The sequence below is a fragment of the Solanum dulcamara genome, chromosome 10 (genome assembly GCF_947179165.1).
Source record: "Solanum dulcamara chromosome 10, daSolDulc1.2, whole genome shotgun sequence".
Classification (NCBI taxonomy): domain Eukaryota; kingdom Viridiplantae; phylum Streptophyta; class Magnoliopsida; order Solanales; family Solanaceae; genus Solanum; species Solanum dulcamara.
In genome coordinates, this window is record NC_077246.1 from 7,860,533 (window position 1) to 7,886,115 (window position 25,583).

A 25,583-nucleotide genomic window follows, 5' to 3' on the forward strand; every position below is an offset into this window, starting at 1 on the left:
TCCAAATGGTGAAGTGCTCCATCCTGCCACTGCTGTAATATGCAGCACACATAGCTGGCCCTCCAACTGTTGATTGATATGTTGCATGTGTACAAGTTCCTGCACAGTCAAAAATTAGAAGGAAAGGAAAGAAAAAGAAAAAGGCTACTCTAATCCTAGGTAGGTAAGATGCAGGGGAGACTCTCCCCTTTACAATGGTCCTAACTGTAGAACCTTCAAAGTGGTTATCACTAGTCATATTGATATCCAATTTGAAGAGTAAGTTAGAACATTGAAGATAAAAATAGTTCAAGGAGGTTGTTTGATCCTTTTTAATCTTTTTCTTCTGAAGCTTGCCATCCCTATCTTGTCCAGCTTGATGTAGCCCTTGGTTTCTTGTGGAAGTTGTTGCATATTTGAGTACGTATTGTAGATCTTAGAGGCAAGTGTGATGCAAGGGATAAAACAGCTAAACATTGACGATGCTATTGAGTTAACTGATAATATCAGTGAAGCAGATGTTCTACTTGCTCTGTAGTCCAAGCATAAGAAAAATTCTCGGATTCAAGCAACTGCAAGATCTCACGGCATTCCTATTTATGTGAAAAAGGTATTCTTTTGTGATGCTGTGTAAAGACATCTGATGTTTGCAATAAAACAAAACATAAAGTGGACTTCAACTTAGGATTCACCAAGTCTCAGGTTACAAATATTGTGTTTTCATTTCAGTCTAAGAATAGAAGTTGCCGCCTTATGACCATGAGGTCACATATTCAAACCGTGAAAACAACCTCTTGCATAAATGCAAGGTAATGCAGCCTATATGAGACCCAATGTGGTCCCAGCCTTTCCCAGTTTGTGCATAGGGGGAGCTTAGTGTGCGTGATGTCCTTTCTTCTTTATTCATTTTGGACTAGGGCATCAGCTATTTACAATGAAAAAGAGACAAAAATTTCATTTCAGACTAATGTTTCAAATGTTGTGTGAAGTGGCTTGTTGCCTAAGGTCTCATCTGAAGGTGGAGCATTCGACATATATATTAGCCTACTAGTTAGAATCTAATGCAGAATACTGAAGGAGTGTGAGCATTGAAATTAAGGTCATAGGGCGCTCCATCGTACTTTGTTAATTTTGCATAGGAATTCTCCTTTGCAAATCAGACAAGCTTAAAAGCCAATAGATTGAAAAAAAACACATCAACTTGTTAATATTCGTCCAATAAAATCAACTAACGGATGCAAAAGCCTTTATTTTTTTCTTTCAGGATATAGAGTGTCACCATTACTATTTGCGCTCGAGTTACTAGAACTTTATTACTGTTAAACTTTAAAAAACTAAATTATAACACTTCTGGATGTGGTTCTTAATGGGTATGAGGCTTGAGGGTAGAGTCTACATCTAATGTTTAGTCCAGGATAATTATTTCTTTCATCGAAATTGAACTGATATTTGTTAACTCAACTAAATAACAGAAGAAACAAAATAGAGAAAGAAAAAGAACAAATCAACAAAGGAAAAGAATAATTGCCACCATAGTGGATCTAGTTGTATTTAAAATTAACATAAAACTATGTCCCTTATGGGGAAAATATGATAAATAATTAAAATCAACATAAAACTGTCCCTTATGGGAAAATTCCGATAAAGTTGGAAGGACGCAGAAATGAACATAAAACTATTGATCCACTTTGAAAACTTATAAACATCTTTATGGAAAAAGCTAATTGAGTGTCTGAGATGCTTTTTTATTTATGACCATGGTGTTCAGGCCAGATTTCGCACACCTCGACTAATTTCACAAATTTGACATGTCAGCATTAGCTGCTCATGAAATGCATATATGTCAAGTAATGGTGTCTAACTGGTCACTAGATAAGTTTAAATGTCTAATTTACAAATTGTGCCAAGTTTGAGGGACTCTCCGGGTATTTAGACTAAATTATTTATATGGTCAACTTTAAACATGCTCATAAGCCCGTAAAGGATAGTTTATAAATAAACTTTAAGGGGTAAGTGATATCTACATTAGAGCTTCAATTAAAAAATCTATGAAAAGAGTTAAGTGTTTCTCTGACAATTTCAGCCTTTTATATAACAAATTAGCTTCTTATATCTCTTTATTGTTATGTATGAAGAAAAAATTCTCAAATTATTGAAGGAATAGATAATCCAATGGAAACTCCTTCTTAATTGTCTCCTCCAACTCCATGTCAGTCTAGGCCTAATGACAAAGAACATTCTTTTTCTAAAAAAAGACTAAGATCCCCGTTTGGATTGGCTAATAAGTTGTTGATAAGCTGTTTTCAGCTTTTTGAGTATTTGGTTGGCTAACTTAAAGCTATTTTGTGCTTAAAATAAGACCAAAAAAATAATTGGGTCTGTTTGACTTTATTTATCTAAAAGAGCTTATAAGCCAAAAAAAATAAGTTGGGGTAGAGTTGGGCTACCCCAACTTATTTTTTTTGGGCTTATAAGCTACTTTCACTTTATAAGCTGCTTAAAATAAGTTGAGTCAAACATGTAATAAGAGTAAAACACATATGTAAGTTGATTAAATAATTAGAATTAACATAAAACCATGTCTCTTATGGGGGGGGGAATCTAATAAAGTTAGAACAACACATAAATTGACATAAAACTATCTATCCCCTATGAAAATCATATACATCTTTATGGAGAAAGCTAATCGAGTGTGTGATTAGGTTCTTTGTAACCACACAAAACTTGTTTATTAGCTTGTAAAACAACATAAACAAGCATAGAAATAGTGTTACAATAACAATGAAAAGAGAAATTCAAGATTTACAAGATAAATGAAATTTAAAAAGAGACAATTTTAAAATCACAAATGAGAAGAACAACATCATATCAATTAAATCTCTATATAATAAAAAGGAAATCACACATTATTTTTTTTTATATCAAAGAAACAAAGATTATAAGTTCTAGGGATGTCACCTCTATATTCATAAAATTCTAGAAAATCAATCATCTGATCAGTAATAAATTCTTTGTCATGATCTACCAGTAACACACAAACTTCTTCTTCCATACCCATAAAAAGGAGCTTCCATTGGATAATCTGTTTCTTCAACATGAGTTTGGAATTTTTTTTCTTCAGATATGACATAACAATAAGGAGATATAAGAAACTAATTTGTTATGTAAAAGGTTGAATTTGTTAGAGAAACACTTAACGCTTTTGATAGATTTTTTAATTGAAGCTCTAACGTAGAATTCAATTACCCCTTCAAGCGTATTTATATAGTATCCTTTACTTGCTTATGAGCATGTTTAAAGTTGACCATATAAATAATTTAGTTTAAATATCTAGATAGTCCCTCATTCTAAAGAAGAGGAAGATTAATATAACTTATGTCCAAGAGACCAAATGGGTAGTCTCTAAAGCTAAGGAGGTAGACGAGTATAAGCTTTGGTTCTCTGGTAGATCGAAGTATAGGAATGGGGTAGGCATTTTAGTAGACAGTGATTTAAGGGATCAGGTGATGGGGGTTAGGAGAGTCACTGATAGGATGATGTCGATTAAGGTGGTCGTTGAAGGGATCACATTGAACATTATTAGTGCTTATGCACTACAAGCGGGCTTAAGCGACAAGGATAAGAGGCGCTTTTGGGAGGATTTGGATGAGTTAGTGGGAGGCATACCACCTACTGAGAAGATTTTCATAGGAGGGGATTTCAATGGGCACGTTGGGTTTATTTTGGGAGGGTATGATGATGTGCATGGAGGCTTTGGTTTCGAGGACAGAAATGGAGGAGGAGTTTAAATTTTGGATTTCGCAAGAGATTTTGGGTTGGTGATAGCCAATTTGAGTTTCCCAAAGAAGGAGGACAAGTTGGTAACCTTTCATAGTTCGGTGACTAAGAATCAAATAGATTATTTACTCCTTAGAAAGGATGATAAAGGTCTGTACAAAGACTGTAAGGTCATTTCGATCGATAACCTTACAACCCGATATAACCTCTTGGTGATGGATTTAGGGATCAAGATAAAGAGGAAGAGGAGGGTCGGGGATGACCGACCTAGGATTAGATGGGGGAGTTTGACCAAGGCTAGTGCCCTGTATATAGGAGAGAAATTGAAGGATATGGGGGACTGGGATAGTAGCGGGAATGTGAATAGTATGTGGGATAGGACAGCTAGTTGTATTAGGGTTGTAGTAAGGGAAGTGTTGGGAATCTCGATAGGTAGTCGTAGTCGGCATCGAGGGGACTGGTGGTGGAATGGAAAAGTGCAAGGGAAGGTGGAAGCAAAGAAGATGGCATATGCGAAGTTGATAGAAAGCAAGGATGAGGTGGAGAAGTGGACAAATGGGTAACTTTATAAGATAGCAAGGAAGGAGGCGAAGTCAGCAGTTTTGACGGCAAAAACGGTAGCTTTTGAATGCCTTTATGTTGAACTAGAAGAGAAAGGCAGGGATAGGAAATTATTCAGGCTAGCTAGGGCGTAGGAGAGAAGGGAACACGATGTGGATCAAGTAAAGTATATTAAGGACAAACATGGAAAAGTATTGGTAGATGAGACTTTCATTAAACAGAGATGACAGTCCTACTTCCATAAACTCTTGAATGAAGAAGGGGAAAGAGAGATTATGTTGGGAGATTTGGAATATACAGCGAGGCGTCATGATATTGGTTGTTACAGGATTATTACGGTCGAGGAGGTTAAGGGTGTTGTTCGTAGGATGCAATGGGGAAGAGCGACCGGACCTGATGAGGTTCCTGTGAAATTTTGGAAGAGCATGACCTCGGTAGGTTTGGAGTGGCTGACTAGGTTATTTAATGTTATCTTTAAGACGACAATATTGCCCGAAGAATAGAGGTCGAGCATAATGATCCCTCTATACAAAAATAAAGAGGATATCCAGAGTTGCAACAATTATATAGGTATTAAGCTTCTAAGCCCTACTATGAAAGTGTAGGAAAGAGTGGTGGAGATGAGGGTAAGGAGAGGCGTGTCTATTTTAGAGAACTAGTTCAGATTTATACCGAGACGCTCAACTACAAAATCCATCCATCTTATGAGGAGACTGGTGGAGTAGTATAGGGAGAGGAAGAGGGACTTGCATATTGTATTCATTGACCTAGAAAAGGCCTATGATAAAGTTCCACGAGAGATACTATGGAAATGTTTGGAGGCTAAAGGTGTACCTGTGGCATATATTAGGGTGATCAAGGATATGTATGATGGTGCCAAAACTAGGGTAAGGACAGTCGGAGGTGACTTAGAGTACTTCCTAGTTGTGATGGGGTTGCATCAAGGATCAGCTTTTAGTCCATTTTTATTTGCCTTAGTGATAGATGGATTGACACGACAAATTTAAGGTGAGGTTTCATGGTGTATGCTTTTCGTGGACGGCATAGTCTTGATCGATGAGACTCGTAGTGGAGTCAATGCTAAGTTGGAGGATTAGAGACAGACCTTGGAGTCTAAAGGGTTTAAGCTGAGTAGGACCAAGATAGAGTACTTAGAGTGCAAGTTCAGTAAGACACCTCAGGAAGTTGGCACGGAAGTTAGGCTTGGTGACCAAGACATCCTAAAGAAAACTAGTTTCAAGTACCTTGGGTTTATTATGCAAGGCAGCGAGGAAATTGACGATGATGTCACATATAGTATTAGGGCAGGGTGGATAAAATGGAGGCTCTCTTCCAGTGTACTATGTGACAAGAAGGTGCCACCATAACTTAAGGAAAAGTTCTACCAAGTGGTTAGACCGGCTATGTTATATGGGGCGGAGTGTTGGCCAGTTAAGGTATCTCACATTTAAAAGATGAAAGTTGCTGAAATGAAAATGTTGAGATGGATGTGTGGGCATACCAGGAGTGACAGGATTAGAAATAAGGCTATTCGAGACAATGTAGGAGTGTCCTCAGTGAAACACAAGATGCAGGAAATGCGACTAAGATGGTTTAGGCACGTGAAGAGGAGAGACACAGATGCCCCAGTGTGGAGGTGTGAGAGGTTAGTCATAGATGGTTTTAGAAGAGGTAGGGGTAGGCCGAAGAAATATTGGGGAGAGGTGATTAGATAAGACATGGTGCAGTTATAACTTACCGAGGACATGACCTTAGATAGGAGGGTGCAAAGGACCCACATTAGGGTAGAAGGCTAGTTCATAGTCTCATTATTCTTCCTTTTTAGTAGGCGTATTAGCTCACTATAATTCCTTGTGGTCTAATTTCTGTTATTATCTATTACTTTATGTACTTTGATTTCTCTATTTTATCTGAGTTGCTTTCGTTATTTGCTTTGCCATATCGCTTGGAACTTATTATCCTTATCTGACTTCTTTTTATAATTTTACTGAGCTGAGGGTCTTTCGAAAACAGTCATACTACCTTGATAGGAGTCGGGTCTGCATACACTTTACCCTCTCTAGATCCCACGTTGTGGAATTTCACTGGGTTGTTGTTGTTGTTATTTTTTTAGTCCCTCAAACATGGCACAATTTGTAAATTAGACACTTAAACTTATCTGGTGACTAGATAGACACTTTTACTTGACATATATACATCTCATGGGCTCCTAATGCTAACATGTCAAATTTGTGTGTATTGCACTCCACATTGGCTCGTGAGTAAATTAAATATGTTAATTTCTTCTTTTTTCCCCTTAATTTTTCAATGTATTTCATTTTATATTTTCATTGGAAATATTAGCTAAGTATGTTTATCCCAATAAGGAGGTGAATTGATCCTAAGTTATAATTTATAACCCTAGTTATTATTCCACAATTATAATTCTCGAATATCTGGATTTTAAACTAAATGATCCTAAAGAATGGTATAAGTGATTTTTTTCTTTATTTTAAAAAGAGAACAACATATAAAACAATTTATAGATTACGTCACGTTCACCCTTTGTTTATGCCAATAAAAATCACAAATATTGCAAATGCTTGATTTATTACACTATTGAATCACAATAAAAAAAATATTAGTTGAATATTCTAAATTTTTAACTAACTTTTATCCTCTTAACAATCAAATTATAGAACCGCAGGGTTCATTAACTATTCCTATGCATATCAAAATGTAAAATTGATGATTGGATGTGATTTAAAGTTATTGTGGATGAGATTACATTTATTCTTGTGGATGAGATTACATTTATTGAGTATGAATTACACTTCTTGAGACTCGCCTAACACTTACCGCTAGTCTTAGTTGACCAAAGATTCTTTCACACGTGCCCATAATATTATTGTTTTAATAGTTTAGATGATGAATTTCATGTCTTGAAGTAACAGTTAATGGTTGTTAAAATTGATAAGATTCTAGATAAATTAATGTAGCAACTTTGTAGGTGAAAATTAGGTAAAAGTTTGGTAAACTTTGACATCTTGACACAATGTGATATCATGGATGACATTAAGAGCAATACTTTATTCCTATAAATAGGTAGCTCTTGATTTATTTGAAATAGACCTTTCATCACATCTCTCTCTTACCGTTTCATATTCTAAGTCATTTGCAAAATATATTAGAAGAGTAGAGAATTGATAGCGTAATTGCTAATATGCAAAATAAAGGCAGTTGTTCTCTACTCAATCTATTTTCGTATCAGTCATGATATATATCAACACTCGGACATCCATTGCAAGTGTGGACATAGGATCATTTTGATCTGAACCACATTAAATATTGGTTTCCTTCCTTGTTCTTTATATTTTCACATTTTTGCTAACAATTGGTATCAGAGCCAAAGTTCTGTCTGAGTATACTCTGTGGTTGCAGCTCTGATACCACATGTTGGGACTGTGTATACCGCCACCCAAACTCCACATTAGTGTGATAATGTGCGCTTTGGGCCAAGCCTTAACGAATTTATTTTTGGGAACTTCCCAAAAGGCTTCATACTAATGGAGTTGGGTGAGCTCTTATATATTGGTACATTTTGTAACACCCCAAATTTTTTTTGCCAAGACTCGAACTATTCTTCATATGTGTGTAGATTCGAATTGAATGACTTGTAATTTTATATATGAGTTACGATAAATTTTAAATATTTGAAAGATATTAGATGTGATTTAGGGTCATAAGGGATCCCTAAAACCAATCCAAATCTAAATAATTTCTATCGGCTAAGTTTTTGAATGAGTTCATATAAGGGTCAACTTTAAATGACCATATCTCCTAGAATATAAAAAATTGGGTGACCCATGCATATCAAATTAAATTTCTTTGAGTCTTCTTTTCAACGCCATTAAGATTGCAGTTTTTAGAGTTTGGAGTAAAAAATTATGATTATTTTACTGCAGCATGTCCAGATAGGACAATTCGGCGATCTCACCTTCCTATTTGGTGACTCGCCAAATGGATTTGAAATTCTCCATAAACTATTATTTTAGGCGAGCTCAAACACCCTTTGGTGACTCGCCGAATGGTTCAGCGAGGAGACCCCCAGCTCGCCAAAATTATCGACGAGATTTATTAAACGGTGATTTTTCTCAATCTTTCAACCTAATAATATGCTTATACGTAGAGATACACTCAAAATCTCAAATTCTCCTTCTCCCAAAGATCAAGAACTTCAAGAAAGGGATTTCTCCAATATTGGGAGATCTAAAGACTCCAAGTTCAAGATCTCTTTCACAAATTCATAGATTGGTTTCTCAACTTCAAGCTACAAGGTTCCAAACCTAACACTTTTATCTAATAACTCCTAAGATTCATGTATATAAGGCTAACACAGCGTTGGACCGAGTTTGTTCACATGCCCCTTCATCTTTATTTATTTAAGTTGAGTTGAGTTGGAGTTTTTGAGTTCCTTGAATTGAATTATTGAGTTATCTATTATCTTTTGGGTATCTTGTACATATTTAAAATACGTATTGATGTTTCTCATGGGTTGAGTATTTGATTTGGATGCATTTTCATGTCTTCATTCACATGAACCCTAATTGAAGATTATATTTGATTTTGAGCATTGATTGTACAATAGTTTGAGTTTTCACATAAGTTGATTTTTTCATTATTTTGAACATGGATATCTTGAGCATAAATGATGATTTTAAGACAAAGTTTTAATGATTTGTGATTGATTTTTAAAAATACATTTCTGAAAGAACTTGATGATTTGAGCATGAGTTGAGCCCGAGTTGAATTGAAAGAATCTTTAAGAATTTTAACCATTTTGATCGTGATTTTGCTATGCATGATTTTGAGTTGAAATTGCATGTTTTAAAGAGATTTAAAAGAGTCGAGTATTTAATCTCAATGAGTGGATTTGATTGAGTTAATTTGAAAGATCATAATGATTGACATGAGATTGACTTTTGTTGGGAATCCAATGAGACTAGTCGAAAGTTTTGATTGAATTAATTTGTTTAAGTTGCATGAGCATTTTGAGTTTTGAGAGTAGTATCGAGCACAAAATTTAGAGAAAATAAAACTCAATAACTACATAGCCAGCATAAGAGAGGATTGGACCATTAAAGTCGAATATTTCCCTATTTCATCATCCTGAAAATATAGGATATGGCAACAACATTGGTTTGTTGTACATCACCCACTTATAGGTGGTGGGATTATTATCGGTTAAGAGAGACTTTCAAATTGTGCATGAAATGATATGACATGTTTTGAGCAAGTTGCATATTACTGAGTCCTTCTTAAAGCATTGTTATATTTTATACATGCATATCATACTAAGTTAGGTGAGTTTCATTCTATCTTGAGTACCTTTGATGTATTGTTATTTCATTCTCCCTTATTACATACTCATATATCCCACATACTGACATTTATTTGGGCTTGCGTCATTTTATGATATAGGGACAGATGTTAGAGATCATCAATGGGAGCTTCGTTGAAGATCTATTTCTTTCGTGATAGTGGGAGACCTCCTTGTCTTCGAAGGGATCATATTCATTATTTCCATTGCTTATGAGTAGTTTTTTTAGGTAGACATGAACTTGTCATTGGCACCAGTTAGGTAGTAGAGATAGAGGATTCATAGACTAGATAGTGATGGATTTATTTTGATGTCTTTAACTCTTGATTAGTTTTCTTTCAAACTATGTTTTTGATTTGAATGATGGATATTGATGATTGAGTTAGCCCACTAAGATTTTTTTCTCTTAAACTGTCTTTTGTTGAATCAATGAATGTGTGATCAGGCCAAGTGGTTTACTTGGGAGCCAGCAATGGCTTTTGAGTGCCGTCCATGCCTAGGGTACCCTCTCAGAGCGTGACACATTTCTTCTTCTCCATCCAATGTGGGAGAGGTTTGTTACCCAAAAATGGTCTATGATTTAGGCCTCATTTGTTTTTGTTGGGATAAATCAGCCCAAAGATAACATGGTGTGATATTGTACGCTTTTGCAAAGCCCACACAGTTTTTTCTCAAAAGGCCTCATGCCATTAAGAGATCATTCACCTTATATATAGGTTCCCAAATGTGGAACTTCGTTCACATTGAACAATCTTCCCCTTAAACAAAGTTCCATATGGCCCATCACCATGATCCACAAGTCAATTCCTAAGATTTACTGTGTGTCACCTACATCGTCTGAGTATTTTATGGCAATCGAAGCCCAAAATTAGCTTATTTTTATATGTGTGCATCTATCGTTGCATTAACATAATGTACTATTGATAGTTCTAATGTATCCTAGTTAGTTATCTGTGTTTCTTGATATATCACCAAATAATATCATTGATGTAGTTACTTTAAAAGCTTTGAGTGGATTTTGTGCATCTACTTTTCGCAGGAGGCTAGAATAGCCATGGAGCGAGTGGTATTTCCAAAAGGGGAACCTGTTGAGCTACTCTGTAGTCCAACAAATATTTTACTTCTTCAGAAGGATCTTGTTAGAAAGTACAAGCTAATGTCAGAGGGAATTGGAACATGAATAGATATAAGACTTCGAATTCTCCCTTTCAACAGTGCATCTGATGAAGATGGTTACAATAGTGGAGAAATTGATGATGAGAGCGAAGTTGATAAAGTATTATTCAAGCCCAATGCTGAATCAAATGAATCTGACTACACTGAGAATAGGTTACCTCTACTACTTGAATAAGAAAGTAGATTATTGGTTTCAACACCAGTTGCCTCTATCAGAGTGCAATATCTTTGTTTCTGATGTTTATTCACCACACCTTGCATAGTGTATCATTCAAATCTATTAAACATACTCTAAATCAATTAACTATAAATACAAATGGTAAACTAAAAATTGGTGTTTTTTTTTCAAATTCTCAGTGTTTTAGGGTAGCATGATGTATGGTATCAGCCTATTGGGGCCCTTAAAGTCCTTTGTGGATATTGAGTTAGGAATAAAGCAATGGCTTATTTGGAGTTGTATTACAATTCATTCTCAGGCATAGTTGTTCAAAAATGTTGTTGTCATGCCCCGAGAGGGTAACATAGGCGTGGCCAACACTCGAAGAACATTGCTAGTCCCAAAGTGAACCAATTGGTCCAATCACACATTCATTCAATCATTCATGCTCTCAGCGGAAAATTTAATACGAATTTAAAAGACAATTCAATAATTCAAATAAGCATAATGTACTTTAAAACCAATCTCACTTTAAAGGATAGTTTGTAAACCAAACAAATAACTCAACATCATCACCATCCGTCTATGAAGCCTTTATCACTATTTAGAAGGTGCCAATGACAAGTCCATGGCTACCCAAAAGAGGATACTCAAAGTAAAGATGAAATAAATATGATCCCTCTGAAAAAGCAAGGAGGTCTCACCAATCTAAGGAAAGATGTAGATCTTCAATGGAGTACCTGTTGATGATCTCTAGCACCTGTATCTGCATGATAAAATAATGCAGGCCATAAGGCATCAATACATGGAATGTACGAGTATGTAAAATGGCAGGAAGGAGAAACAGTCAACAACTCTTACTTCAATCTCATCAATTAACTCAAAGGATATGCAAGATTTTAGAATTTAGCAAGTGTTTTTCAAATCGACTTAACCATCTACAATTTCTATCAAACAATCCTATCATGCAAGATCATATACTAATTGGGAGTTTCTCTATCGGAAAACCATCACCTATAAGCCGATGATGTACAATGAAGTGGTGTCGTTGCACACCCGTCCAATACTTTTCTAGGGTAAGGGATGAATCACTATCATTGGATCCACAATTAACTAAAATCCATCGTTTTGGTACTTAAGAGGTTTAACCCTCCATCCTACGCTAGCTACGTAGTTCATGGGATTTTAGTTGTAACTATATTCTTATCCAAATCGGTGCTGAATACTTCTACCAAGACTCAATGCTCATAAATCACTATCCAATCAGTTAAATATGTTCATTTCAACAAGTCTCATTTGGACCCTTATCAATTTATAAATTCTATCACAATCAAACCTCTCAACCAATCAGACTATCCAATCAATCCCAATTACATTTATCAAGAGTAGTTAGATATACTTTTATGACAATAATCTGTTATGTTCAATTATTTAGGTTCAATTTATGGAGACCAAAGGATTTTCTAGCTCCACCTAGGTTTTGTCCCTATTTTATGCCATTCACATTCATAGTTATGCTAGTTCATGCTTTTCATTTCAATCAATACATATACATAATCATTTACAGTGAATATATAGCTATAGTTTATGAAATAAAATATGAAAAGTAATTGTTCAAGAATTCAAGTCATGAATATCATCAATCAATTAATAGTATGTAAAAATATTCTAGAGTTTAGAAAAATTCAAGAAAACATTCATGGAAGGTTCGAGTTTTTCACAATTTCTATCAAACACATCTATGGTCCATATGGAAGAACTCAATCCATATTTTAGGTTAGCCTTACATACCTTATACGCTCCTAATTCTTGAGAAAGATGAAATCTTTGGAGGAAGAGATGACAAAATCAATTTCTTGAACGTTAGAGGTGGATCTCCTTGAAAACCTATAGATCCATGGGTAGAAGATATTAATTGGTGTTAAGATGAAGAAATTATGGAATTCCATGGTCAAATCTTACCTTGGATGAGGGATGAACCTTGGGGAAGGTTTGTTTTCTTGAAGTTCTTGAGAGAATAAATTTTTGGAGTGAATGAGAGGGTTAAATGATGAAAAGTATGATTTTTTCTTAGTGTTTAAGACCATTTATATAACTCTCCAAAGGGTTTAGGACTAAAATACCCCCTTAAAAACTAAAAATTGGCCAAAATCACTGTTATGCTATCATCTGGGTGACGGAACGCCGCTTGGGTGACAGGCCATCACCCAGATCATCATAATTGTCCCAAAAATTGAATATTTTGGCTAAGCGTGACGGCCAAGGCTGACGGACCATCACAGGTGTGACGGTCGTCATTTTTTCCATCGGCCACTGACAACTTTTAGCATCCCTGATAAAATGGTCATAACTTTTACTCCAAACTCAGATTGATGTAAACTTGATGGAGTTGGAAAGAAGACTCAAAGACTTTAATTTGATAGGTCATGGTCCACCTAACTCATGATATTCTAAGAGATATGAGCATTTGAAGTTGACCCAAGTAAAATCTTATATTGAAACTCAATCAGTAAGAAAGCTATCAACTCAACTTTGTGCTAGGGGACTATTGTGACCCTAATTCACATTAAACTCACTTCAAGAACTAAAGAATCAGTTATAACAATTATATTACAATTAAAATTAATTGTATTCGGGCCTATACACATACAAAGATTAGTTCGGTTCTTAGCATAGAAATTTTTGGGGTGTTACAATATCTCCCCTTGGGATCATTCGTCCTCAAATGATGACCAAGCTAAGGATTTACCCAAGGCACGAATAAATCATAAGAACTCAAAAAATTCTAATCCAAAGTTAACTCAGTCAATTCCTCAACTCAGGAAGGGGTTAATTGAAAGATAAGAGTAGGAATAGTACATTCAACATCAATACTAGGAGATACAAATAAGTGTGGTTACTTGGATTTCATATCCTCCTCGGCTTCCCATGTAGCTTCCTCAACAAATTGATTTCTCTATAGAACTTTAACTAAAGCAACCTCTTTGGTCCTCAATTTACGAACCTGTCGATCAAGAATTTGGATAGGAATCTCCTCATAGGATAAACTATCTTTCCCTCTAATGTTTTCTGTAGGAACAATGAGTGAAGGATCTCCCAAGAATTTCTTAAGCATAGAAATATGGAACACTGGATGAACGACATCTACCTCTGGCGGAAGCTCTAACTCATAGGCAACGTGTCTAAATCGCCTTATACTATGGTAAGGATCAATGTATCGGGGACTCAACTTTCCTATCCTCCCAAATCTCATAACTCCCTTCATGGGTGAAACTTTTAGGTACACTCAATCATTTACCTCAAACTCAAAGTCCCTCCTATAAAAAGACTCATATGGAGCCATTTGAATGATCAAATGAAAGCTATTATTATAAGCAAACTCAATAAGTGAAAAATGGTAATCCCAATTACCTTTGAAGTCAATAACACAAGCTCTAAACATATCTTCAAGGGTCTGAATAGTATGCTCTGCCTGACCATCTGTCTGAGGATGGAAAGCGGTACTAAGATTCACTTTCGAACCCAAACCTTTCTAGAATAACTTCTAGAATTAAGCAGTGAATTGAGCTCCCCTATCCAAAATGATAGAAAATGGGACCCCACAAAGTCTAAAAATTTCTCGAAGGTACAATCGATCATAGTTCTCTACTGTATTCATAGTTTTAACCGATAAGAAATGAGTTAATTTGGTCATCTTGTCCACAATTACCCAAATCGAGTCATGTTGCATACGGGATCATGGTAAACCTATAATGAAGCCTATAATGAAGTCCATATTTATCACCTCCCACTTCCATTTTGGATTCTCAATGTTCTAAGCCACCCCACAAGGCCTTGGGTGCTCAAATTTGACTTGTTGGCAGTTTGGGCACTTGAACACAAACTCTGTTATATCCCACTTCATTCCACTCCACTAATATATTTCTCTTAAGTCGTGGTACATCTTTGTAGAACCTGGATGGATGAAATAACTCGAGCTATGGGCCTCTGCCATAATTGTTTCTTGGATGCTATCAACACTTGGAATACATAATCTACCTTGATACTGTAACACTCCGTCCCCCCTTTTTCCAAAAGCCATTACCTTCTATTTGTGGACACCATATTTTAATTGGAGGAGGATGGAATCTTGATCTTGATTTTCTTTCACCTTTACCACTAACGATGATTCAGCCCTATTCTAAAAAATGGTACCACCATCATTAGCATCAATAAGTTGAACTCCCAAATGTTCAAGCCTATGCACCTCTTTAACCAACTCCTTTCTTCCATCTTCTACATGAGCAGTGCTCCCCATAGATAACTTGCTAAGAGCATTAACAACAATATTATCTTTACTTGGGTGATACAAAATGCTCATATCATAGTCCTTGAGCAGCTTAATCTATCTTCTCTTCCTCAGGTTTAGCTTTTTCTAAGTAAACACATATTGTACGCTCTTGTGGTCTGTGAATACATCAACATGCATGCCATAGAGATAATGACACTAAATCTTGAGAGAGAATACTACAACTACTAACTCAAGGTTGTGAGTCGGGTAGTTCCTCTCATGAATTTTAAGTTGCCTGGAAGCGTAGGAAATAACCTTACCCTTCTGCATCAATACACAACCCAATCCAACTCTGAACACAACACAATAGATAACAAATCCATCTTTCCCCTCGGGTAGGGACAAAACTGGGGTAGTAGTCAACCACATTTTTAGCTCTTGAAAACCTTTCTCATAAGCTTCTGACCATTGGAACTTACCCTTCTTCTGAGTCAACTTAGTAAATGGATATGATATAGATAAAAATCCCTCAACAAACCTCCGGTAGTAACCAACCAAACCCAAGAAAATTCTTATGTAAGTAGGAAATTCTTATGTTAACCGCTTCAATATTTTGCAAATTGACTCGTATATCCTCTCCTGATACAACATGGCCTAGGAATTCCACAGAAGCAAGCCAAAATTCACACTTTGAGAACTTAGCATATAACTCCCTATCATTGAGAGTTTGTATAATAACTCTGAGGTGATTGACATACTTCTCCTAACTCCTTGAATAGATAAGTATATCATTTATAAACACAATCACAAACATGTCCAAATATTATTTGAACACTCTGTTCATACACTTCATAAATGATGCATTTCTGTTAGTCAAACCAAAAGACATATCAAGAAACTCGAAATGACCGTATCGAGTTCGAAAAGCAGTCTTTGAAATATCATATTCTCTCACTTTCAACTGGTGGTAGCCTAATCTAAGGTCTATCTTTGAGAAGCAAGGGACACCCTAAAGCTGGTCAAACAAATCATCTATTCTAGGGAGAGGATACTTATTCTTTATAGTGAACTTGTTTAGTTGCCAATAATCAATGCACATTCTAAAGGACTCATCTTTCTTTTGCACGAATAGGATAGGAGCGCCCCAAGGTGAGACACTAGGCTTAATGAATCCTTTATCTAACAAGTCTTTCAACGGTTCTTTCAACTCACAGGAGCTATTCTATATGGTGGAATAGAGATAGGTTGCATATTAGGAAGGACATCAATCCTAAAGTCGATGTTTCTATCATGAGGGACTTTAGGCAGATCCTCAGGAAAGACTTCAAGAAACTCATTAATAATCGTAACCGACTCAAGGTATGGAGACTCAACACTATCATCTTTCACTAGCACGATGTGATAAATACACCTTTTCGAGATTAACTTTCTGGCCCTAAAGTAGGAAATAAATTTACCCTTAGGCACAATAGGTCTACCCTTCCACTATATCAAAGGCTTATTCAGGAATTTGAACTTAACAATTTGAGTCCTACAATCCATAGAGGCATAACAGGCATAAAACCAATCCATGCCAAGAATCACATGAAAATCAACCATGTCCAGCTCAACTAAGCCAGCCATGGTGTCCCTATGATAGATTAACATAATACAATCTCAGTAGACTCTCTCAGCTAAGATATACTCATCAAAAGGAGTAGAAACACTAAAAGGCTCAAGAAGACATGCATGGATTTTATCAAATGTACTAGCCACATAAAGAGTTACAAATGACAAAGTGGCACCCGGATCCATCAAAATATAACAATCAAATGAAAAGACTCAAATCATACCAATAATAACATTAGGGGAGTTCTTCTAATCTTGGCAACTACCCATGGTATACAAATGGTTTGAATCTCCGCCCGTACCTAAAGTAGTACCTCTTTGATTACCTCGAGTTGGGGGTGCTGCAGTAGAGGATTAGGCTTTGTCTCCCCACATCGGATATCACCACTAAAAATGGCCTATATTACCACATTTGTAGCAACTATTACTTCCATCTTGGCATTCTCCCAAGTCGAGTTTGCCATATTTACTACAAGGTGGATTTCCCTTTGAACCTGGAACCATACTAGCTAGGGATTAAGAACTCTAAGCTTTGAAGTTCTAATGGCTTTGTGCTTTCTGGTCATACCTGTGGCTGGGGGCAGATGCACTTGCTGTTGATGGAGCATAGTTAGAAGATTTCTTTTAGGAGAAGGATCTATTGCCCTTACCTTGACTTATCTCATTCTCTTGCCCAGCTAATTTGGCCTTCTTGTTAAAGTGCTCTTCTCTGTCTTTCTTCTTATTATCCTCAACCTATTGGGTATAACCATCAACCTAGAAATATCCATGTCAAAAATCAGTAATGCTGCCTTACACTCTTTCTTCATATGTTTGTTAGGCTGGAGACAAACTTCCTCATCTTTGATCTTATATCTGGGATCATCTCTGGAGCATATCTGGATAGCTGGATAAACTTTAGACTATACTCTTTCAGTATTAAACCCTTTTGCTTTAAGTTCACAAACTCTTCTACTATCGCTTTCCTCAATTCTCTAGGGAAGAAGTGATCATGAAAATCACCCTCTAATTCATCCCAAATAACAGGCTCAACATCCTTACCTCTACCTTCCTCCCACTGGTTATACCATACATTCACCACATCCTTGAGCTGATAGGAAACCAACTCAACCTCCTAAATTTCAGTAGCATGCATTGCTTTTAGTATCTTCCAAATCTCATCTATGAAATTTTGGGGTCCTCACCAGCCTTAGTCTTTGTGAAAACTGGCGGATTCATTCTCAGAAAATCTCTAATGCTTATGGCAACAGACGGTTCTTGAGAACTAAAGCTAGGAGTTGGTGAACTCTAGCTACCATTGCGGGCAGCTAACAACTGAGTGAGTATAGCAATCATTCCTCAGAAATATGCCTCTGAAGTTGGTATAGGCTGAGTAGTAGGTACTTAAGGTGCCTCAGTATACCTTGCATATCGGCGCCTATTCCTCAGTGGGGGCATCTCTGACTATGGAACCTCTGTGCTAGAAATGTTTTTCTGACTTGCAGTATGTTTTGGAGGCATTATCTAAAAATGCATAATGCATGAATTAGGAACAAAGTCTTAGAGTTAAACTCTTTCGCACGAACATAGAGTAAGAAGAAGTGAAACTATTCCTAATATACTATAGCCTCCTGATTATAAGTATGGTGCACAACACACCCATAAGTAAGACTTTATTAGATACGGCTTCATAGACTTCCTAGGACTCTTGAACTCTGTACTCTAATACCAAGTTTGTCATACCCCGAGAGGGTACCCTAGGTATGACTGGCAGTCAAAAACCATTGCTAGTCTCTAAGCGAACCACTTGGTCCAATCACATATTCTATCAATCATTCATGCTCTCAGCGGAAGACTCAATATGAATTTAAAAGATATTCGGATGGCTAACCAACTCAACAATTCAAAGAAATATAATGCACTTTAAAACCAATTTCAATTCAAAGAATAGTTTAAAAACCAAACAAATGACTCAACATTATCACCATCCGTCTATGAAGCCTCTATCACTATTTAGAAGGTGCCAATGACAAGTCCATGGCTACCCAAAAGAGAATACTCAAAGTAAATATAAAATAAATATGATCCCTCCGAAAAAGAAAAGAGGTCTCAACACTCTATGAAAAGATGTAGATCTTCAAGGGCGCACCTGTTGATGATCTCTAGCACCTGTAGCTGCATCATGAAATGATGCAGGACAAAAAGCGTCAGTATATGAAATGTAAGAGTATGTAAAATGGCAAGAAGGAGAAATAGTCAACAACACTTACCTCAATCTCATCAATCAACTCAAAGGATATGCAAGATTTTAGAATTTAGCAAGTGCTTTTCAAATCGACTCAACCATCTACAATTTCTATCAAACAATCCTATCATGCAAGATCATATACTAAGTGAGAGTTTCTCTAACCAACAACCATCACCTATGAGCATGTGATGTACAATAAAGCGGTATTGTTGCCACACCCCTCCAATACTTTGCCAGGGTAAGGGATGAATTACTATCATTAGATCCATAATTAACCACAGTCCATCATTTTAGGAGTTAAGAGGTTTAACCCTCCATTCTATGTTGGCTACGTAGTTCATGGGATTTGAGTTGTAACTATATTCTTACTCAAATCGGTGCTCAATACTCCTTCCAAGACTCATGCTCATAAATACCTATCTAATCGGTTAAATCTATTCATTTCAACAAGTCTCATTTGGACCCTTATCAATTTATCAATTCTATAACAATCAGACCTATCAACCAATCATACTATCTAATCAATCCCAATCACATTTTTCAAGAGTAGCTAGATATACTTTTATGATAACAGTCAGTTATATTCAATCATTTGGGTTCAATTTATGGTCACCTAAAGGACATTCTGCCTCCACCAAGGTTTCGTTCCTATTTTATGCCATTCATATTCATAGCTATCCCAATTCATGCTTTTTATTCTAATCAATACATATACATAATCATTTACAGTCAATATATAGCTACAACTTATGAAATAAAACATGAAAGTAATTATTCAAGAATTTAAGTCATGAATATCATCAATCAATTAATAGTATGTAAAAATATTCTAGAGTTTAGAAAATTCAAGAAAACATTCATGAAAGGTTCAAGTCTTTCACAATTTCTATCCAACACATCTATGGGGCATATGCAAGAACTCAATCCATATTTTAGGTTAGCCTTACATATTTTATACGCTCCTAATTCTTGAGAAAGATGAAATCTATGGAGGAAGAGATGACAAAATTAATTTCTTGAACCTTAGTGGTGGATCTCCTTGAAAACCTGTAGATCCATTGGTAGAGGATATTAATTGGTGTTAAGAATCCATGGGTAGAAGATATTAATTGGTTTTAAGATGAAGAAATTATGGAATTCCATGGTCAATTCTTACCTTGGATGATTGATGAACCTTGGAGAAGGTTGGTTTTCTTGAAGTTCTTGAGAGAAGAAATTTTGGGAGTGAATGAGATGGTTAGATGATGAAAAATCTTATTTTTCTTTGTGTTTAAGACCATTTATATACCCCCCCCAAAGGGTTTTGGACTAAAATACCCCCTTAGAAACTAAAAATTGGCCAAAATCATTGTTCTGCAGTCATCTGAGTGACAGAACATCGCTTGTGTGATGGGCCATCACCCAGACTTCCATAATTGTCACAATAATTGACCATTCTGCCTAAGCATGATGGACAAGGCTGACAGGACGTCGCAGGTCTGACGGTCATCACTTTTTCCGTCAGCCACTAACAACTTTTAGCATCTCTAGTAAAATAGTAATAACTTTTTATTCTGAACTCGGATTGATGCAAACTTGGTGGATTTGGAAATATGACTGAAATACCTTTAATTTGATAGGTTATGGTCCACCTAAGTCGTTATATTGTAGGAGATATGAATGTTTGAAGTTGATCCAAGTATATCGAAACTCAATTACCATTATACTATTAATAGTATTAACTTGTCTATCTCTAAGGTAGAAAATGATTTACAGAATTGGTCTATCCCTAAAGAGCCTTTTGAAAAGATTTACCAGCTAGGTAATTTTTCTATGTTTAAAAAGTATAATATCAAGACTTGCGAATCAACAATTGCTATTAATAATTCCCTTGAAACTATCAAGTTATTAATTGCTGCTGATATTGATAGATATAAGAAGGAGTTTAAATTCCTTCATATTAGCCTTGTTCAAGTAGCTATAAAACCCCTTTTCCGTAAAGGCCTTAAATTCCCTATTTGTCTACTACTTCGATATGATAGACTGCTTAATTTTGATGTTTCTCTGTTAGGAGTTCTAGAAAGTAACCTAGCCAATGGTCCGGTATACTTTAACTGTTATCCCAACTTCTCGATTGATATCCATGATCCAAACATTATGGATACCTTGACCCTCAATGTCAAAACCAAGAACATGAACTGTTATAACCCGTATTTTGCACAGTTGGACATTTCGGGATAATTGTACCCAGTTAAGGATAATGCTATGTTTTGATCTTGTTTGATATGTAAGTCGGTTATGAAAATTTTAGATGTGGAAATACTAGAAATATTAGGGGCAAAAATTGGAATTTGGTGATGGAAATATTAGAGAAGGCTAAGGGAAAAATTGGAATTTCACAACATGTAGTTCTATGACATATATGGGCTAAGGGGTTGGGCTTGGAAGGAAAATCAAAATAAAATAATAAGAGAGGCCCAACCATAAGTCATGCCCCCCCAAAAAATAAAAAGATCCAAGCCTATGTAAATTCATCCATGTGATGAATGACATAAAAGGGTACTTAGTCATAAGTTCCAAGAACTTTAAAGACTAATTGAGAGGAGTGAAGAACAAAAGAAACAAGAAAAAAAAGAAGAAGAAAATTGGCCAAAGGGGAAAAAAATTGGTCCTTGAAATCTTGCTCCCAAAAATATTTTCTTCTAGTATTCCCACAGATTCAAGGGTCCTCTATAACATGGTGGAGTTATTTTGAAAGATTGGAGGCTTGTTTCTTTGATTTAGGAGTGAAGAAGTTAGAAGGAAAAATATAAGAATTAATTCCTTTTTATTATGTTATGAATGTTGTTTATGTTGTAGTATGTAGAGATGTGTAGAATTTATGGAAATATGGAAGTTTGCATGGTAGTAGGGTGCCATGTATACATGTTTTTATATGAGCAAGAGTTATTAAATTTTTATGTAGTATGTTAGTAGTAGTTATGGTGAAATTGTATGTTGAAAATGGAAGTTGGATTAATTTAAATGAAGTTGGAAATATGTGTTAAGGTGATGAGATTGAAAGAATTAAGTTTGTATAGTTTGTTACTTGTTGTTGTGATTCTTGGCATATAAATGGAGCTTTAATGATTTAAGTTGGTATTGAAATGGATTGTAGGGAATTATGTCCTTTTAGTATAATTTCATAATATTATGGAAATAAAGTCGTTAAAGTGTGGATTGTTGTTGTTGATTATGAAGTTGAAAAAAGAAAATGAATTATAATAGCTTTGTTGCATTTATGGAGCTTTTGGGTGAAATATGGAATTGATGAATATTGGATAGCTTGCTTAGAAAATTCTTTACCTATGTTTGAATGAGTTTAAAGTAATTTATGAACATGAAATATTCATATTTATTTGGAAATGCAAAGTTGGGTTGGAAGTTGTTGCACTATTTGGAAAAGAAATCAATTTATGTTATGGTGCGTTGTAAATTGATTGTTGATGTTAGTGGTGGTGTTGTTGGCATGGTTGTTGACATTGTGGACGAGTTAGAATCTCGGGGATGGTGTTTATATAGGGGAGATGCTGCCAAAATTTCGGTAGACAAGTATTGGGTAAGATTGAATTCTTACAACCTTATAATTAATATTTGGTAAATGTGACCAATTGTAGATTTTGGAGAAATCGGAAATTGAATTTGGAAAGCATAAAAGGCTAATAAGGTATGTAAAGCTTTACCTTTTCTTCTCTTGGCATGTCTTAGGTGCAACAGGGTTGGGTACGAGCCTCGGGGATGAATCTACTCTTCGGAGTCAACACCTAAATTTGCCTCTTTTCTATTTAGTAGAATTGAATTAAATATTTATGAATATTTTTGAAAAATTGTCTAAACTTCTAGAATTTACATAAATAGAATCCGACTACCTTGAAACCCATATAGGTACCATTAGGAAGTTTAACGCACGTAATTTGTACACGCCACCTCATTTGGCCGAGGTGGGCTCCACTATTCTCGAACTTTACTTTGTTATTCCGTTTGGCCTATTTTGAGTAGAATTTAAAGAAAACTCATGGTTACTCTTCCAAATATTATACGACTATTATTTTAATTATTCCATTCAGTCTCATAATATATATTTTGAAATATGAAGATGATTTCAACAAGAATATTTTGATATAGACTATCGTAACATCGAAAAGTCACGCACTCTGATTTGATTTGTCATCAGGATTATGCTATTGAGTCTCTATAAGTGTTTTTTATTTTAAATTGCATTTAGATTCTAACTACTCTGCTTGTGCCTACTATTATGATATCTTTCGCCGAACCTGGGTCGGCTTTGTAATCGTGCGCCCTATAACATACTCGGCAGTATGATGTGTTACGGGTCCTGAGACCTCGCCATAGGGTCGGGTACCATTTATGTTGTCATGATGTGATATGGCATATGAGATGTTCTGATGATTTGACATGTTATGATGATATGATGTGTTCAGGGTTTGTACGGAGATTTGAAACCTTTTGGAGTATGATGTATTATGGTACGAGCGTCAGGGTGGTGACCACGTTCCCGAGCCTTATGCATGATTTTTTTTTTGCATTATGTACATATGTTTTCAATACAGATTTTGATGTCCTGGTTTGGTATGTTCTCCTTGTACCTTTCTTTTGCAGTTACGATCTATATTCTTTATGTTTGTGCTTTACATACTCAGTACAAAGTTTGTACTGACCCTCTTTCTTCGGGGACTGCATTTTATACCCGTAGGTATGGACGTTTAGGATCCATCAACGTAGGCTACATATTTTTTGCTACTACAGAGTGCTCTTTTGACCTGGAGCCCATATTTTGGTATATGTCTTTCCAGCGTACACATTCGTATATATTTGACCATTTGGGTACGGTGGGGCCCTGTTCCGTCATATGTTTTTGCTATGTTTTGGTAGAGGCCTGTCGACATCAGTATGGGTCATGGGTCGTGTATGTTCGTTTGTTTATGACTTCTGTTTTAATATGGTCCCTTCCATTATAATGGATAAAACAGCCCATATATTTGTATATATGCCCATATCCAGCAATGCGCATTTCGTCGCCCCTTTTGGCTTGATATGTTATTTTCTGCATGCGTGACTTTGGTATGTAAGTTCATTTGGGTGTCCAAAGTGGTATCAAAGTGGTTTGTCCTCAGAATATCTACAGGTCGTGTCTCGTAGAGTCTTGTTTATTGGTGTGTTGTGCACCACATCTATAAACAGGAGGCTATAGGACATTTAGGGTGTTACCTTTCTTTAAATCTTAGATCGTGCGATAGAGCTGTTCTATTAGGATGACTCTTTTCTGATCGGCTATTGTATTTTTCAGTGATGCCTCCAAAGAAGGCGATGACGGTCCAGAAGGGAAAAACGGTGGTAAGAAAGACTAGTCAAATGCCAAGAGTTACCCGGGCTCGTGCTCATATCATGCCCGAAGTTATACCCTAGTCAGAGGATTCTGCTACACCACCACTAGAGGAGATGGGAGCAGCTCCCCCATTAGCTCTAGAGTCTCCAGAGCCTGAGCCTCCAGCTCCTCAGCCTGGGGCGGAGGATAGGGTGCTGAGGGAGGCTGTGTAGTTAATGACGATGATAATAGCGGGTCAGGCTTACGGACGTGGGCAGAAAGGTAATGATGGTGACAAATGTGATAGTTTGAGGGTTCGCGATTTCTTGACATGTAACCCCCTAGAGTTTTTCGGGTCTAAGCCCGAGGAGGAACCCCAAGATTTTATTCGACAGATGCAGCGCTTATTGAGACTGGTCAGGGCTTCTGAGACCGAGTCTATTGAGTTAGCTTCACACAGGTTACGACATATTATGATTAATTGGTATGAGTCTTGGGAGCTGTCCAGGGGTGATGATGCTTCCCCAACTGTGTGTGATGAGTTTGTGGCTGCTTTCTCAGCCACTTCTTTCCCCTGGAGCTGCGACAAGCGAGAGTTGATAGATTTTTATAGCTGAGGCAGCAAGGCAAGAGTGTTCAAGGGTACAACTTGGAGTTTGATTCTCTGTCCTGATATGCACCTACTATTGTAGCTGATATGGAGGACAGGATGCATCGGTACATGGTAGAGTTGGATCATTATTTGGTTGATAGCTATATGGCGATAGCATCTCAGGTCGGCATGGACATCGGCCAATTACAGGCCTACACACAGGGAATGGAGGACCGGCATAGGGGGATTAGTCTGGTAGGGATCGTGACAGGAGGCCGCCCAAGAGGACCAGATCAGCTGGGTATTCTGGAGAGTTCTAGAGCAGGCAGCCTACCCAGCCAACACGAAGTGTGTCTCCGCAGTACTCAGGCTGGAGATCAGGTGGCACAGGATATTCGGGAGCAGATTTGAGCTCCAGGGCTTCCAGTTCGCAGCCAGACAGAGGTTCTGATCAGTCCAGGCCCCCCTGTGCCTCAGTGTTCCTAATGTGGGAGATCACATCCCGGGGAGTGTTTCTGAGCTATGGGAGACTT

General features: G+C 36.5%; 1 pseudogene; it reads left to right on the forward strand.

Moving 5' to 3' along the window:
• LOC129905006 (protein SEEDLING PLASTID DEVELOPMENT 1-like) overlaps positions 1–24,691 on the forward strand; it is a 46,800-nt pseudogene extending 22,109 nt beyond the window's left edge.
• The last annotated feature ends 892 nt before the right edge of the window (positions 24,692–25,583 follow it).